This window comes from Triticum aestivum, chromosome 5A (assembly GCF_018294505.1).
Source record: "Triticum aestivum cultivar Chinese Spring chromosome 5A, IWGSC CS RefSeq v2.1, whole genome shotgun sequence".
Lineage (NCBI taxonomy): Eukaryota > Viridiplantae > Streptophyta > Magnoliopsida > Poales > Poaceae > Triticum > Triticum aestivum.
The window spans coordinates 554,185,319-554,198,961 of record NC_057806.1 but is presented as its reverse complement, the minus strand read 5'-3'; the positions used below and the strand labels follow the sequence as shown (position 1 = coordinate 554,198,961).

Sequence of the window (13,643 nt, the reverse complement as noted above, 5' to 3'; positions counted from 1 at the left end):
GAAATGAAGGCTACGATTTAAATACAATCGATCTTAGCTAGCTATCTGTTCACAATCTTCTTGCCCTTCTTTTTCGCAAATGGAGTTCTTCTGTGGAACGGACGTCCTTTAGGTAGGGTGGTCCTGCTTCTTCTTGTGGTGTATGCTGCTACTTCATCATCGTCGTCATGTTCGATCCTCGGGTCGCCGTACTTGTCGAAGTCTTGCTCATTGGCTACTCCATCCATTCCGATGATCTTCCTTTTGCCTCTCCTCACGACAACACGACTGGGCTTTGACGGGTCGGTAATGAAGAAGCATTGGTCCACTTGGGAAGCCAGTACCCATGGCTCATTTTTCGCGGTGACGTTTGCGCCCACGGTCTTGGATTTGGCTTCGGGTATAACCATGGTGGTGAAATATCGGTCTTCTTTTAGGACGCTCTTGGCCCATCTGACACGGAACATCGGGACCTTCTCTCCAGCGTAGCTCAGCTCCCAGATCTCCTCGATCCTTCTGTAGTATCTGTCCTTGTCGTTACCGGTGTAGGATTCCATCGTTACCCCGGAGTTCTGATAACCATCGCTCTTCATGTCCTTGGCCTCGGTGTAGAATGTGTAGCCGTTGATATCGTACGCCTCATATGTCATCAGGTTGTGCTTGGCGCCCTATGACAAGGCGAATATGAGTTGTTCTTCCGCGGAAGAATCCTCATGTAAAGGGTATGACAGAAGCTTCTGCTTGAACCAACGCGTGAAACATGAGTTGTGCTCTTTGAGTATATCTCCGTCCGTCCTCTGTTGGCCTCGATCATTGTACGTCTTCTTAATAAAGGTTTTGTGCTCTACCACCCAAGGATCGACCACGTCTATGTGTTGTAGCGCGACTAGGTTTGCTCTTTCAAAGTCGGCGAGTCGACCCTCGAAGTCGACATGCATTTCGCGACGACCCTCACGGTGACCCCATCCAGCGAGCCTGCCGAGGTGCCTGTTGACGGGCAGACCAACGGAGTTCTCGATGCCTAGATAATTCGTGCAGTAGGAGATGCACTCTTCGGTCAGAAAGCCCCTGGCTATGCTTCCCTCTGGACGTGACATGTTGCGAACGTATCCTTTGATGACACCATTCATCCTTTCGAACTGCATCATGCTGTGTAGGAACGTCGGCCCGAGTTGGATGATATCGTCCACAATATGGACCAGCAGATGCACCATAACGTCGAAGAATGCGGGCGGGAAGTACATCTCACGCTCGCATAGTATCACCACGATCTCTTCCTGTAACCTTCTGAGTTGCCTCACGCCAACAGACTTCCGAGAGATGACGTTGAAAAAGTTGCATAGGCCAAATAGGGTTTCACGGACGTGCGCGTCCATGATCCCACGGATTACAACTGGAAGTATCTGCGTCATCAGCACGTGACAGTCGTGAGACTTCATCCCGCTGAACTTCAGCTTCGCTGGGTCTAGGTATCTGCTTATCTTCCCCGCGTAACCGTAAGGAAGTTTTACTCCTACGAGGCAGGTGAAAAACTGCTCGATCTCCTCCTGACTTAGAGTGAAGCACGTGGGAGGGTAGTCATTTCCGGTCTTCTTGGCCTTTTTGCCTTTGCGACGACTTTCCGTGTCCTGCTTCGCCTCATCATCATCATCATCATATATAGCGTGAACCTCCTGCCTGATGCCCATTGATTTCAAGTATGCCCTTGCTTTCGGTCCATCTTTGGTCCTCTCTGGCATGTTGAGCAGGGTACCAAGCAAACTCTCGCACACGTTCTTCGTGATATGCATGACATCAAGGCTGTGAGGCACACGGTGGATCTTCCAGTACGGCAAGTTCCAGAAAACAGACCTCGTTTTCCATACCTTCAGCAGCGGCTCTGGCGCCTTTCGCTTCTTTCCCGGCTCTGGCGCCTTTTGCTTCTTTCCCGGCAGTGGGCAGTCTTTCCAATTTTTCAACAGCTCGTCTATTTCCTCGCCGCTCCTCGTACGCAGGCGTCCTCGGGGTTCGGTTTCACCATCGAACAGATCCTTACGTTTTCTCCACGGGTCATCGTCGCGAAGCCACCTTCGATGTCCCATGAACACGGTTTTCGAAGACCCGGGATCTCTATCTAGCTGGCGATACGTTGTGTCATCCATGCACCTTACGCATCCAGAAAATCCGTGGACCACCTGCCCCGCGACATATCCGTAACCGAGATAGTCGTGCACCGTCGTGAGCAGCGTGGCTCTCATAGGGAAATATTCTTTCTCTGCGGCGTCCCACGTATTGGCTGGCGTTTTCCACAGCGTGTCAAGCTCCTCTTTCAGTAGCCCCAGATACAGATTGATGTCGTTCCCTGGTTGTTTCGGTCCTTCAATTAGCATACTCATGTGAATGTACTACCTCTTCATGCACAACCAGGGGGAAGGTTGTACATCCACACAAACACAGGCCATGTGCTATGTGTGCTTCTCTGGCTGCCAAACGGATTGACTCCATCGGTGCTCGCGCCCAGCACGATATTCCTTGGATCATTCCCAAATTCTGGGTCTTCGAAGTTCAACGCTTGCCGTTGGCTCGCATCCTTAGGGTGACTCAACATCTTGTCTTTTTTATCTATCTCCGGATCATTTGCGTCATCTTCTCGCTTCTTATCCTCCCTATCCGCGTGCCAACGCAGGAGCTTTGCTACCTTAGGGTCCGCGAAATACCGCTGCAGACGAGGACTGATCGGAAAGTACCACACCACTTTTCGAGGAGCTTTCTTCCTCTTTTTGTATCGAGTGACGCCGCACACCGGACATATGGTAGACTCCCCGTGCTCGTCCCGATAAATGATGCAATTGTTCATGAACACATGGTATTTCACGTGCGGTAAATCCAGAGGACACACGATTTTCTTCGCCTCCTCCAAACTGGTCGGGCACTTGTTCCCCTTGGGAAGACGTTCATACCAGAATGACATGTTGTCGTCGAAGCATGCGTCGGTCATTTTGTGTTTTACCTTCATCTCCAGAGCCATGAGCGTTACTTTCAGACGGGTATCCTCGGGCCTGCATCCTTCATACAATGGAGTAACCGCGTCTAACTCAAGTTGATCCATCTTGGCTTTCTTTCGGGCGGCAGCTCTTGCGTTATCCGTCTGCTTGAGAAGCAGCTCTTGAATATGAGGGTCCTGCACCCAGCCCATCGATGGTCCAGTGTCGTCTACTCCGTCGGCATCATCATCTTCATGATCATGCCCATCGTCTGCTCCGGCATCTTCCTCATCATCATGTCCTGCATCTTCTACATGATGACTGTGTACAACATCACCGTCGTGATCATCTCCTGGGGATTCTTCGTCTTCTCGCCCACCCGAGCCGCGGTGGTTGTCTTGCTGCCCTTCCTCATTTCTTGCCCGGCCCCCATGGACGACTTCGTAGTCATCTTCATCACCTTGCCACCGATAGCCATCCATGAAACCACGCAAGAGCAGGTGGTCCCGCACCTGCCCGGATTCCGGGTCCGCAATAAGGCTCTTCAGCTTGCATCTTTGACACGGACATCTTATCTCCGTCTCGTTCTTTTGAAGCATCTCGGCCTTCGCGGACCTCAAAAACCTATTCACGATGCCTTCGGTCATCATGCGGACCATGGTCGCCTGCGGGGTAGAGCAAAACGATATTTTAGAACCAAGAAAAATTTTGGCATGACTTTCCCTAAAAATAGGACCAAAAAGAATGCTTAATGCCAAAATTCTCGCTGAAACGGAAATGAATCAACATTCCGGCAAAATATTGGCAACTATCGAATTTCAAATACCGGTACACCTTCGAACACAAACACATATGCAACACCACAAACATATGCAACACCACGAACATACATAGATCTAGCTAGGCCATAAAAAGTGCATGTGCACATTGTTGTAGGGAGAACAACATAAATATAGCTTCCCCCCTTACTTACCTATCAAAACAAGGTAATTTAACCACTTAAATTGAATGAATCTATGGTGGAAATGAGGTGAAAAGGAGGAGGCACCCGAGACAAGGAGGAGGTGGAGAGAATGAAGTGGGGAGAAAGTGAGTGTGGGTAGGAGAGACTGTCCAAAATATCTTGTTGCTGCCCACTTACTAATGGCGCACCAACTCTAAATGCGCCATTATTAATCCAGGTTACTAATGGCGCACCTCCTGATGGTGCGCCATTAGTAGTTTTGCACAAAAAAAAGTACTAATGGCGCATTGTCCCACAGTGCGCCATTACTAGTTTAAACTAGTAATGGCGCACTCTGGAACAGTGCGCCATTAGTAGTTTTGCAAAAAAGGGAATAAAAATATAATAAAAAAACAACATTAGTGACGCACTTTCCGGCAGGTGCGCCATTACTAGTTACAACTAGTAATGGCGCATTGTGTCTGGATGCGCCATTAGTATGTTTGGACAGGCGCACTAGTTAAATTTTATTTGATATTAATGGCGCACCAGGGGCCAGGTGCGCCATTAGTAGTTTCAACTCTAATGGCGTATCAGAAGGTGGTGCGCCATTAGTATATACTAATGGCGCACCGCTTGTCTGGTGCGCCATTAGTGTCAATCCCATCTATAGCCCTTTTTCTAGTAGTGACCGCCGCATCGCCCGGCGCCACCGCCTCCCACACGATGTGCATGTCGAGGATGGCCTGCGCCTTAATCGCCCAGACGGTGTAGTTGTCCACCGTGAGCATCGGCATCGCCATCGACGCCGATCCGCCCGCGCCTCCGCCATGAGGGACGAGCGCCATGGTCGCCGGTGATCGCCCGAACCAAAGCTCTGATACCAATTGTTGGTGTCTACCTGTGCTCTAGACTGCCCTAGCTGCTGGCTATCTCTCTCTCTCTGGATCAAACCAGCGAAGAAGAAGACGGAAGAAGGAGGAAATAGAAGGCACAGGTAGTTTTACCGGGCGCTCGAACACCAGCAGCCGCACGAACGGCCTCGTTATGTATTTCCTGAGCACGAACTCAAAACACAATGACCCAGCAATACACAGAGGCCAGCCATGCTATATACGCGCGCCCGTATGCACGTACTCACCCACGCCCCGCGTCCCACGCCGTACCTGGCTCACGTTCCCGTCGCGCCCGTACGCAGACGACGCGGCCACCAAACAGCCCTGGACGCGGTCATTTCTCCGGCTCCATCGCCAACTAACCAACTCGCTAGCCAACTACATGCACGGCCACACTTTAGCTAACCACCTAGCCAAACACACACGTCGGACTATGGCCGGACTATAGCCAGACACACTACACACGCGACCCTGCACGGTCCCGGCATGTCCGGTGCGCGCACGCACACGCACCCGACGTGATCACCACCGTGACGGCCACGGCTTTATTCCTAACATTCACCCCCTAAGCCGTGGCCTAGAGGAGTCCGCCGTCTTCGACTCCGACGACGTCCACCAGCAACGCGCGCTCCGCCGCCGGCTCCCTCCGCAGCTTGGGGCAGTCCCTCTTGAAGTGGCCGCGCTCGCCGCACTTGTAGCAGCGCCCGTGCCGGTTCCCGCCGCTGCTCCACGCCACGCTTTTGTTGTCGCCGTCGTCCCGAGCACCGCCGTGTCGACGCTCCCGCGCTGCCCACTGCACCGCCGTCATGAGGAGCTGCTCACCCCCGCGCTCGCCGCCGTCTTGTCCACGGCGTCGGACCCGCTCGTCGAACGCGTGCAGCCGCCCAAGCGCCTCGTCGAACGCCATCGTCGTCACGTCATGGAACTTCTCGATGCCGGCGACGACGGGGAAGAGGCGATCCGGTACCGTATCCAACAACTTCTTGACGAGCGCCGCGTCGCCCAGCGTCTCCCCGAGGTTGGCATACCTCGCCGCCATCGCCGTGAGCCTCCCGCCGTACACGTCGAGCTCCTCGCCGTCCCCATCTTCAGGTGGTCGAATTCGCCGCGCAGCGTCGCCAGCCTCGCCGCGCGGACCCGATCGGCGCCGACGAACCTCACCTTCAAGGAGTCCCATACCTTCCTGGCGGTGAGCTTCGTCGACACCTGCAGCAACACGTCCTCCGGTAGCGCTCCGAGCAGCAACGCGCGCGCCGTCTTGTCCTTCCGCGCGTTCACCGCCTTATCGCCCGGCGGCACCGCCTCCCACACGATGTGCACGTCGAGGATGGCATGCGCCTTGATTGCCCAGATGGTGTAGTTGTCCACCGTGAGCATTGGCATCGCCATCGACACCGATCCGCCCGCGCCTCCGCCATGAGGGACAAGCGCCATGGTTGCCGGTGATCGCCCGAACCGAAGCTCTGATACCAATTGTTGGTGTCTACCCGTGCTCTAGACTGCCCTAGCTGCTGCCTATCTCTCTCTCTGGATCAAACCAGCGAAGAAGAAGACGGAAGAAGGAGGAAATAGAAGGCACAGGTAGTTTTACCGGGCGCTTGAACACCCGCAGCCGCACGAAACGGCCTCGTTATGTATTCCCTGAGCACGAACTCAAAACACAACGACCCAGCGATACACAGAGGCCAGCCAGGCTATATACGCGCACCCGTACGCACGTACTCACCCACGCCCCGCGTCCCACACCGTACCTGGCTCACGTTCCCGTCGCGCCCGTACGCAGACGACGCGGCCACCAAACAGCCCTAGACGCGGTCATTCCTCCGGCTCCATCGCCAACTTACCAACTCGCTAGCCAACTACATGCACGGCCACACTTTAGCTAACCACCTAGCCAAACACACACGTCGGACTATGGCCGGACTATAGCCAGACACACTACACACACGACCCTGCCACGGTCCCGGCATGTCCGGTGCGCCGCACACGCACCCGACGTGATCACCACTGTGACGGCCACGGCTTTATTCCTAACAAGAAGTACATCTGAGGAGTGTGTCGCAGAGTGCAACCGCAACTGCTCCTGCGTGGGGTATGTGTATCGCAACATCAGTAGCGGCAGGCCCGGAGGAGACACGACTATGTGTTTGGTGTGGGCTGGAGATTTGATTGACACCGGAAAGATAGGCGCAGAGCTCGGAGGAGAGACACTCTATCTCCGACTTGCAGATACAAATGCAGCAGGTACAAACTAGTAGTACTAGTTTTGTCATTTCTACTGTTGATTTTGTCTTTGCTAACGTGCTTATAGTTGTATCTGGCACTTTTCTTATGGTCTATGTACGTACGGCGCAGGTAAAAAGAGAAAGAGCAATGCATTCAGGATTGTGCTGCCAGTTCTAAGCGGTGGTCTTCTCATACTCATATGCATATCTCTTGCATGGTTAAAATGCAAAGGTATGTTTAGTTAAATCTCCTTGCCATAATGTTTTATTTTACAGCCTTATGAGAATGCATGTTTAACTACATAAACTTGGAATTCATCGTCCACTATCACAATGTACTCCTAGCTTTAAATATCCCCCATTCCGCATGTAGTCCCCCGCGTCGCCTGCGCCCAGGGCGACTCGGGGGCGATAGCTCCAACCCTAGCGCGCCGCCACCAGGCCGTCACATCCCCTGCGCCGCCGCCCGGAGGACGCCGCCGGGCGAAGCCCGCGCGGCCGACGGCGGCGGCGGGGCTTCTCCTCGTGGCTCCCCTGTGTCCGTGGGCGGCGGCTCTCAGCGGGATCTCGCGATGCTCCGGGAGCGCGTTCCAGATGCACTGCAGCGGAGCTCGGCGAAGGATGGTGGGGCGCGCTTGCTGGTGCTGATTGTGCGCCATTTGCGGCCGTGTCAGACGCGGCCGGCGGGACGAGCGCTGGCCAGGATGTTGGTGCGCGTTCTGGGCGTCTACTACATCCTTTGCTGGTGCTTGGGGATGGGTCGTCGGACCTTGCTCTGGTGACCTCGCCTACGCTCGTCGGCGCGCTGGGCAAGATGCATGCATTCTTGGTGATTGATGTGATGGGGAGGGCTTGAGGGAAGCTGGGGAAACCCTATCTCGCTTCGTGCGAGCGGCGACGACGACACCCTTGGGCGCCGTTATCCTTGCCGAAGGCGTCGCTATATTGCTTCCCTCCTCCCCTCATGGTCTTTGCTCTGGAGAAATCCTTGCTCCCCTCGTGGGACAGACAATGGCGGCGATTTCCTCGTCGTTGACCTTCTTGGAGGCATTGTTTTGGAGCTGACTCGATTGCCGGGGCAAGCGGTAGCTTGTTCAGCGTTGCTTCGGAGTGAGAACTATGGACAGTGGCTTGATGCAGAGGGCATGGATGTGCAGCGGCAGCGGTGGATTTCTGGCTGGGCTGAGAGTCTCTTGTTGTGAGATGACGGTGGCCATGATCTCATCTGCAAGTGTGTGGGCAACAATGTCTGCCTATTGCATCATGGTATGGCGGTTTACCCCTCAGGCGCATAGGCGAAGATGTGGTCCTGCACTGCTAGGTGATGGCCAAGATGGGACCGGAAATCTTGGATCTTCAGATCGGGCGGCAATGATGAGTTTGTTTTGCTGCATGATTATGCCGCCAAGGACGAGGACGACGAAGCATGAGGATGGCGCGAAACTGTTGGAGTGTCCCGATTTGGGATTTGATGGTGTGGGTGCCCATCCTCCCTGATTGCAAAGTGCGACGGCGACCTTCATTGTTTGGAGTTCTTGGTGGCGGCCGGCTCTTGTCGTGGCTTCACTGTCTGCTTGTGCGAGCATGGGCTTTAGTAGCGTGGCACCACACGTCATGACCATGCTATGTATGTAGCTGCTGGGATCGCGGAAAGTGGTGGCGACATCATTACTGATGTCAAAAGATGATTGGTGCGGATATGGTTGCTGTCGTAGTTTGTTGATCACTGATTTGATCGCTTCGGAGTATTCTTTGTCTTTTTTTAGTCCACTAAGGCATAGCTTCGGTCATGTTTGACTTTGCTAGTTGCCGGTGTGATTTTCGTGTGTGTGTGCGTTGGTGTGTGTTGGCTGTGTGCATCCTAGCTATGCAGAGGTTGGGTGTGGGCTCATTGTGTTTGTATTCACTTGATGCTTCATTTTGAGTTAATAAAATTCACCCTTTATCGAAAAAATATGTAAACTAGAGCAGATACGTCTTTTAGATGTGTCTTAATTTATGGGCAGTTTACCGCCTTGATACCAATATCTCAGATAATGGAGCAACTAGTAAGTAGCAACTAATATCTCAGATTACCCTCTCTCTCTCTCTCTCTCTCTCTCTCTCTCTCTCTCTCTCTCTCTCTCTCTCTCTCTTTCTAAGTGTGTTTTTCAAACATACGGACCCGTTTTCTTTGTTAAGTCATACCCGTATTCTCCGGCTTGTGATTTTGACATGGTAACAACTTGCCTTAATGGTGTTTTACTCTTCGTTATCTGATATCATAAAGGGCATAACAACGATATAAAAATTTGAGGGATTAGCTATAACAGTTTATTTCTTATGCCTACGGTTTACTTATTGGAAGGGTAATGATATAACATTGTGCGAGCAGGCAAGAACAAAAAATGGAGTATGCACAAGAACATAAGATTGGGTGGTATGAGTGCCTCTGATGAACTTGGGGAAGAAACCCCTCCTCACACTACAGGAAACAGGTAATTTGCCGTCTGTGAATTCCAGACGGCAAAGACCTAAATCCAGATGGCAAAGACTTTGTCGTCAGTAAGCAGACGGCAAACTCAGACGGCAAAGATAAGTCGGCAAAAAATACTTTGCCGTCAGCATTTTATAAGGAAGACGGCAAAGACTTCGCCGTCAGCCAACTTTCTCTTTGCCATCAAGCTTAGTAGTAGCAGACAGCAAAGAAAACCATCTTTGCCGTCAGCTAGACTATGTCTTTGCCGTTAGCCTCATACATCCCATACGGCAAAGAGTCTTTTATTATTTTAAAAATATAGGTAGCAATAGTCCAGTTACAGAGGCCCTAGATGGTCGAAGGCGTAGGATTTTTTTGCTCATTATAAAAACAGCTAATAACAAGGCGTAGGCAAAATCTTCACTTGCGTTTGGTAGTTTGACAATCAATCATTCAATAGTCTGACAATCATCTATGAAGACAAAAGAAAATCAGATTACACAAGGCTGCCAAGTTAACCCCGAAGCTTGCATGGCCACCTTTCGACCACGACGGGCAGAAGCCGATGCGGCCAGCGCTGGCCGGTGGAGCGAGGCGTTGATGGGGAGGAGGCCACTCCAGTGTGCAGCAGCTTGTGGTGTCACGGCCAGTCGATGGGGGAGGAGACCTTCCGAGCACGACGGGGGACATGACGACCGCGCCGTGGGCGATGGAGGATGTGGCCAGCCATGCTGGTATCGCGAGGCGTCGATGCGGTTTCCTTCCGAAGCGCAGAGGCCGGCGCGGTCAGCGGTGACCGGTGGCGCCGGGGGCGACGATGGACCTGGTCGGGGCGGCTTGTGATGGGGCCGCGCCGGACCGGCTGGTGACGGGGTCTGCCGCGTCGGGAGGACGAGGGAATGGGCCGGCCGTGCCGGTGGCGAGTGGGATGAGGAATGGGGAGGCCACGCCGGGGGCGACTGGGGCCGGGCTGGCGGCGCTCGATGGCGAGCAGGCGAGCATGGACGGGGGACTGGGGATGGAGCTGGTGGCGAGTGGGATGGGGAATAGGGCGGGCACGCCGGTGGCGATTGGGGACCGGCTGGCGGCACTCGCCGGTGACCAGGGACGGGGGACGGGGGACGGAACTGGTGGCGAGATCCAGAGGTGAGCGAGGTGGTGGGGTGGGTTGCGTGCAGGGATAAGGGAGAGAGAGAACGAGCGAAGGGATAAGGCAGAGAACGTGGTGGGGTCGGGGTGGGTGAGAAATCAGGGAGAAGAGGTGAGTGGTGGGGTGGCTGTGATGGTGCCACCTCATCGATCCGTGGGATCGATCCACGAGATGTGTTTTCTCTTTGCTGTCTTTGCCGTCTGTATTTTCTTTTTATAGATGGCAAAGAGGTTATTTTGCCGTCTGTTAGAAAATACGCAGAAGGCAAAGACTTTGCCGTTTGCATTTTTTTTAACAGACGGCAAAGTAACCTCTCTCTCCCTGCAGATGGCAAAGTATGTCTTTGCCGTCAGTTTTTCTTTGCCGTTAGTAGCTGTCGGCAAATTTAATCTTTGCCGTCTATCCCGATGAAATGCTGACGGCAAAGAGCGGTACTGACGGCAAATCTCTTGTTTCCTGTAGTGTCATGATCAAGATTTTCCATTCGTAAGATTAGAATAAATTGTCCTTGCAACCCACAATTTCTCCGAAGAATCTAAGATTGGACAAGGAGGATTTGGCAAAGTCTAGAAGGTTAGCTTGTTCTATATCTAGTTCATGTTATTCCTTCAAAATTGGGAGAATTGTTTTGTTCATACATAAATCTCGAGTCTATATTTCTTCAGGGACTATTGGGTGGTCAAGAAGTCGCAATCAATAGGCTAAGTAGAGATTCTCAACAAGGAACAAAAGAATTAAAGAACGAAGTAATTCTAATTGCAAAATTGCAACATAGAAATTTGGTTCGACTTCTTGGGTGTTGTGGTGAAGGAGATGAAAAGCTCTTGATATATGAGTATCTGCCTAACAAGAGCTTAGATGCTACCCTATTTGGTACATATTCCAATGACAAACATATTTTCCTAACACAACTCAACTTTTTGCTGCTTACATTTGTTTTCTTTAGATGACTCAAGAAAATTGTTATTGGATTGGACAACACGGTTTAATATAATCAAAGGAGTTGCAAGGGGGCTTCTATATCTTCACGAAGACTCAAGGTTCACCATAATTCATAGGGATCTAAAAGCTGGAAATATTTTGTTGGATGCATATACGAAACCCAAGATAGCGGATTTTGGTATGGCGGGGATCTTTGGTGATAACCAGCAAAATGAAAATACTCAACGCGTAGTTGGAACATAGTGAGTATTCATTAAAAAAATGCATATTACTAAGTTCATATCACGTTAGATAATTCCATTCTTTGGGTATGATCGAGCAGTGGCTACATGGCTCCTGAGTATGCAATGGAAGGTGTATTCTCTACCAAATCTGATGTCTACATCTTCGGCGTATTACTATTGGAGGTTATAACTGGTATAAGGAGAAATTCCAATTGTGAAACCATGGGCTTTTCCATCCTCGCTCTTCATGTGAGTACATACAAGACATCTATCAAGTTCCATTTCTAAAAATGGGTCAAATTTGTGAAGCATTTTTTAGAGATAAGATGAATATTGATATGATGTTCTTGCTTGTTTTAGTCATGGAATAAGTGGAATGAAGAGAAGACCGAGGAACTGCCAGACTCGTCTATCATAGATACTTCACCAGACGAAGTTCTGCTTTGCGTCCATGTAGCACTCTTGTGTGTGCAGGATAACCCAGACGACAGGCCACTCATGTCATCTGTTGTGTTCGTCCTAGAGAATGGAAGCAACACACTTACATCCCCCAATCGCCCCGCCTACTTTTCGCGACGAAGTACTGAAGTGGATCAAATAAGACAAGATATTCAAACTTCCGTCAATAGTTTTACTCTTACTGAGATAGAGGGACGATGAAATAATTTTGAAAGTCTTCAGCTTTTGATGTACCAAATGCCACTGCAAATTTTATGGCTCACAAAATAGTAACGTGATTTTGTAAAACATACAAAATGCACTACATGAATAACAGTTGAAGCAGAGTACACAATATACTTGGCTAAGGTCCAAAAATTTACCTGGCTAACTGTAAGCTGAGTGTAACACTTGGCTTCCATGACTCGGCTTATGTCACATCGGCAACTAGATGCAGGTCAAGTGCTTTTCGTCCACTACTCGACTTAACTATAAGCTGAGTGTTGAACAGGGCTGCTCGGCATCATAAAGCCTTTGACTATAAGCCGAGTGTCCCAAAACAATGTGTTGAAACATTTCACTTGGGTCCATCTAATGTTTTATGAAATATATTTCAAAAATAGTTGAAATATGAAAAAAAAACATCTAAATATGCCTAAGAGTTCTGAAGCTCTTCTAAATACAATTTCAAATATATTAAAGTATCAAAAACAAATATTATAAGATATCGATCATTCAAAAAATGACAATGAGATTAAACTATGTGTTTTGTATGGGAGAGAGAATGCATGTAACGGCCCTCTTCACAGTCTCACGCTCTCTCCTGGCACAAAGCTAACACACCTGACAATAGCATTTGTATTCCACTATTCAACCTTCTGTATTGCACATCAATAGTTTTCTCAAATTATATATGTAAAGTTTACATGAATCTCAATATGGTAATGAGTAGCGGATGCTTCACCAGTACATGCCGAACCGTTAAAAAGAAACAAATTCGACTGAAATGGCTCATGGAATCACAAAGGCCGGGATGCTATGCTATGGGACAAACAATCAATATAATAAAATAGTTACTCCCTCTTATTCATATTAATTTCCATTGATTTAATATAAGATTGTAGTACTAAATCAACGGCAATTAATAAGGATTGGAGGGAGTATTTTAAAGTTTCAAATATCACGGAACAAATTATGCCTACTTCATATCTTCTGCATATACTTGCATATTTTCATGAACAAAATAATACTTTCGTGTAATAGAAATAAGTTCAGATATTAAAAAAGCAAGATTTTGGGCGCTAAAACAGTTGTTTTTGTACACCGCACACAATGTATTTTTCACGGAATTTTGCGAACTACATGAAGTGTTAGAGTGTCGAATATTGTGTACAAGGTAGGTTACAGTTGGACTTGTAGTTGTAT

The 13,643-nt window shown here is 50.1% G+C and overlaps 1 pseudogene; it reads left to right on the top strand.

The window, feature by feature from the left end:
- LOC123107658 (G-type lectin S-receptor-like serine/threonine-protein kinase At1g11410) overlaps window positions 1-12,440 on the top strand; it is a 24,574-nt pseudogene extending 12,134 nt beyond the window's left edge.
- The last annotated feature ends 1,203 nt before the right edge of the window (window positions 12,441-13,643 follow it).